Source organism: Poeciliopsis prolifica, unplaced genomic scaffold (genome assembly GCF_027474105.1).
Source record: "Poeciliopsis prolifica strain line A6 unplaced genomic scaffold, Auburn_PproV2 SCAFFOLD079, whole genome shotgun sequence".
NCBI lineage: Eukaryota > Metazoa > Chordata > Actinopteri > Cyprinodontiformes > Poeciliidae > Poeciliopsis > Poeciliopsis prolifica.
Window position 1 is genome coordinate 867,501 of NW_026562454.1, and position 5,000 is coordinate 872,500.

Genomic DNA, 5,000 nt, shown 5'->3' on the forward strand with positions numbered 1-5,000 from the left:
GAAACTTCCTGTGAAAAGAAACTAAATCGAGACAACAAACATTTTGGTCAAAAAAATTACAAGTCCCATGTTGCTAAAACTATTTACTTCAGCATTAAAATGCAAATGTTTCCATTTGACATTAAAATCATTCAGTTTGTGGCTGAAGTGAATCTGATCTGTGATGTTTTGGTTTTGGTTCCTGTCAGAGATCCATATTGTCCTACTGGACCTCGGTTCTGAGAGAAACCCGCTTTAATACTGTCCCTTTAAATGCAAATAAGGCACATCAAGCCCCGCCCCCATCCGCATCACAGCGCATCACTCCAACATTTCTGAGGTTAATTAGCAGATTATGGGAGCAGAACAATCACTGAATGCATCTGGAGTTTTACTGTCCAACACAAAAACAACAGAATCGAAGCCAAAAAACTATTCAACTCCTGCCTCTAAAGCTAACAGCTAGCATACAGCTAACACTAGCAGATAGCACAATGCTACTGCTAGCAAAACAATGGCCAAGATGTCGCACCAACGTAAAATAAATTCATGAATTCATGTCTGAATTAGTCAGAATGAACAGATCAGATCAGGACATCCTGGCAGAGTTAGATCTGGTTTTCCTCTTCAGTGTCTGAAGAACTTCAAGGACGAAAGCTTCAGAAATCTGACGTGGAGGGAAAGAGGAGTCAGTTTTACGTCCAACAACCCAACAGTTCAATCAAACTTCAACCAACAGAAGGAAAAAACACTAAATGTGTCCATCAAAAACATACAAAGTTCTGGTTGGATTTAGACGAAAACAATAAATAATCCAGTAATTATAAAAACTCACCATAAAGATTTCTACGCGCAGAATAAATTCAACTTTGCGGCTCTGATATTACAGAAAACCAAATGCATGTAAGATTTTCAGGCATTTTCCCTTTAAGTTCATGTTTTTCCTGTTTAATTATTATTTATTATTCATAATTATAATAACCTTTCTGCCTGGAGACATTAAAAAACCTGCAAAACAGCCGAACACTGAGACAGAGCTGCTTTTGAAACACAATAATGGAACATTGATCAGCATATTAATGAGTATTGATGAGTTTGATCATCATCAGGTTGTTGTTTCTGGTTTTCTGTGACTTTATTGAGTTTTGTGACTTTTATTTTTGTGTTTTTATGAACACTTTGAGCTGTGTTGTTGATTAAACGTGCTAAGCAATAAACTTGATTGATTGAAGCAAAAATCCTTTGGCTCAGCAAAGAGAGATGAGAACGACCCAGACTGGGATTTGAACCTGCAACCTCTCTCTGCCAGGCAGCAGAGCTACACAGACCCACAAAGTTAAATACAACTTTTAAATTCAAGAGAAAAAATGATTTTCAGTGATTATTGTTTTATCTGCATCAAAGAGCTTCAGGAAAAAAGGAAACAATAAAAAAAAGTTTCAAAACAATCAAACATGAGTCACTGAAGGAAACATCACAGATTTTATTTTACACATTTTAAGGGGAATTTCCCTTTAAACGTATCAGTTGTTGTGTGAACTGAAGGCAGAAACGTGTTAAATAATTTTAGCCTGAATGAGTCAGAGATCAGTGTGAGTCACAGTGTGTCCTGCTGCACAGCGGCGGCAGAGTGAGGCTGAGGGATCACAGCGTCTGCTGCTGCTCATGGCGTAAACATCCGGCCTCTGGAGCTGGAGTGTGACTGAAAGCCACAACCTGAGGCCACTTTCCAGACAGATGTTTCACACCACTTTCTGTCACAGGTGGAAACCAGAACTCAAGTAAAACAAGAGCAACTGGTTCAGTAAGAAATATGTCAGAAACTGTCGATATGTAATATTTATATCAGTGTTCAGGCACTGAAATTTATGTATCTGAGCTTCCTAAGTTGTGTTATTTAGAATATTTTAGATCTAATCTATCAGAAAATCTGCCAGTTGGCAAATTGGATAACTTGGAGACAGAAAATCTGAGAGCAGAATCGAGTTTGGTCTGTTTCAACACCGTGAAGAAACCTGCTGAGGTCAGTCCTCAGTCCAGGTGGTTCTGACGTCCTCTCTTGTCCCTGCGTTAGGTTTTGGGTCAGTTCTGGTTCTGTTCTGGTGTCTTGCCTTGTCCTCTAAACTCTGGCTGGTTTTTGCTTCACAACCCTCTCAAGGCTGCAGGTATTTCTGTTTATAGTGTATGTTTTCTCCAGCAGACTTTTTCTTTCCACTCAACTTTCCACTGACAGTATTTTTCAAAACTGGACAATTCTGTCAAAGAATCTGATTTTAGATGTGATGCTGTAATAATCTCATCTACATATAACAGGAATGTTCATGATGTGGTCAGATTATGTTTATGAACAATGATTTGGTTCTTTCTGAACCCGGTGGATCAGAACCTGCAGTCTGAGTTCCTGCTGTCCTCCTCTGAATGTTCAGCTTCCTGGTTTTGCTGCTCATTTGATTCAGATTCAGATAACTCTGGTTCTGGTTCTGGTTCTGATGGAGGTTTCTCCCTGTTAAAGGGACGTTTGTCCTCTAATGAAGGAGTGACCCCTGCAGGTCAACGACTCCATGCGATCTGCTGGCTCTCCACAAACTTCTAAACTAATCGGAGTAATTAACTGAGCTCTGATTGATCATCACCTGGAATAAATGATCAGGTTCAGCTCAGCTGTTGGGTCACATCTCAGCAGCTCATCTTAAAACTTGAGTGACATTTTCACTGGTTCTGAACTAAAGCAGGACTTTTATTCTGAAAACCCAACGATGGAAGCTGGTTTTTATTCTGCAGGTTCCTGGATGAGATGAAATGAGAATGAGGGCAGAAAAAGCTCCATCCTGCTGCAGAGGCTGAAGAGCTGCAGCCTCCGATCAGTCGTCAGTCACACCCAGGAGTTTCCTGTTGTGCTCCACCGACAGGAAGGAAGCTCCTTATATGGAGCTGCAATAATGACGCGTTAAGGCCAACAGAAACCATTCAGTCTTAAAACATGTTCAGTATCTGCATCAATTATTACAGATGAATGTTAACATTGCTGTTTACAGTTTCTAATGATGAAATTTAGCCAAAAGTTTAAACAACTTTTTAAAAATCATTCGAACGTTTTTCTGAGTCGACCCAACAGAACCCAGGATCATTTCCCAAATCCTGACTCATGACAAACACAGGATAACGCAGGATAAAAACTAAAGATTCATTTCTAATTAATTAGGTTCATTTCAGCCTTTCTGAGCTGCAGCGTTCAGCAGCTGACAGGAAGCTGAGCGTTTCTCCACCTGCGGGCCTGTCCCACTATCTGCCTCACAATAAATAAAAACCTCTTTCTCCTTTATTTTTAGCTGCAGCAGCTGGAGAAAACGTTGATAAAACTAATATATCTGACCTGAATAGAGTCGGTTATGGAGGAAACTGGAGCCAAAGCCTCAGGTGACGAACACAAAGCCCTGTTGTTCCCCACAGGACATGTCATGGTTACTGAACAGCTGAAACGCAATCAGTTTTAAAACTGCGAATGTTTGAGACTCATTGACTGAGGAGAGATTTTATTAAAGGCACCAGACATGAGGAACAAGCAGGTTTTAATATTCCTGCATGTTTTAAGCTTCAGTTTGAGATGATTTGAGTTTCATCCTGTTGGTCAAACAGACAAGTTAAAACTTTAAACACAGAAACTGAAAACTGCTGCAGGACCTCCAGCATCCGGGTCACCTGTGGAGCCCACAGTCCTTCCTCTTCTCCTCACAGTCCAACCCCCAACACAGGATCAATTCTGCCCCCTGCAGGCCGCGGTGGTCATTACAGCCACTGATCCAGAATCCAAAACCTGAAACCAAATATTCCTCAAAAGGTAAACAAGCATTCACTTTTATACATGAATTAGTTAATATTTACATAACCATACATATTAATTCATGGCCTGAGGAAACCTTTGCTCCAACTTCTCCTGATCCTGATTTTGTGAAAAAAATCCTCCAACTTGGGAATCTTTAGTTTCCTTCTGTTTCACAGAGGGAAATGCTCCATCAACCAGGATGTCAACATCTCACACGCAGCTCAGCACAGAGGCAAAGGGAAACCCTAACCTTTGACCTCTGGTTGGGCCAACTGCACTCAAGGCCTGGTTTGTTTCTGAACGGCCACCAGGGGGCAGTGATGTCTGGAGGAGGGTGCTGGAGCACCGGTCAGGGTCGTGGTCCTCAGGGCCAGACCTGCATGTTTCAGGTGTTTCTGCTGCTGCACCTGGTTCAGAGAACAGGTGATGAAGCAGCTTCTGCAGCAATGCAAAGGAGGTGATGCAGTCAGATGAACCAGCAGTGCTGGAGTCCGCAGTCAGCAGAAACACGCAGGCAGCGGTTCCTGAGGACCAGAGCTGGTACCACTGCTGCAGAACATGACCAGAACATGACCAGAGAACCACCAGGTGGCGCCAAACTGCACGCGGTGAACCGACCCGTTTCATTCAGCAGTAGAATCACATTCTCTTCCACTTCTAAATCGACAGGAAGTTTCCTTTAAACGTTTTCAATCAGAAAACACTGAGGGGCTTCTAGGAAGGTCAGCAGGAAGGTCAGCAGGTTCACTACAGACTCACAGCAATAAAAGAGCCTGATGTTGAGTCATGGCATCAGCAGCAAGTTCTTAAAGGAAACTAATGAGAGCAGCAACTGGGAGACGGCCAGAGACTCTGGCAGCGAGTTGCAGAGAAGAAGAGTTTATCAGAGAACGTCTCTCCTTTCTGCTGCTCCCCGAAACAAACAGAGCAAACTGGAGGCTGCAGGTGGCAGGAGGTCAGAGAGCGCCTTCCTGGACGTCCAGGCGGTGGTCACCTGCTTGACGTGACGCAGTGGGAGGAGCTTAAACTCCAGCTCAGAGATAACCTGATGGATTGATCCACATTTACCACTTCATGAACCAACAAGAATAAATCAGAACAACCAGGAGTTCATCACAGTGAAACAGAAACGACTCGTTCGTTTTCAGCTACCATGTTATGTTGGATGTTTTTTTCTGGTTGAACAAAGAGATTAGAC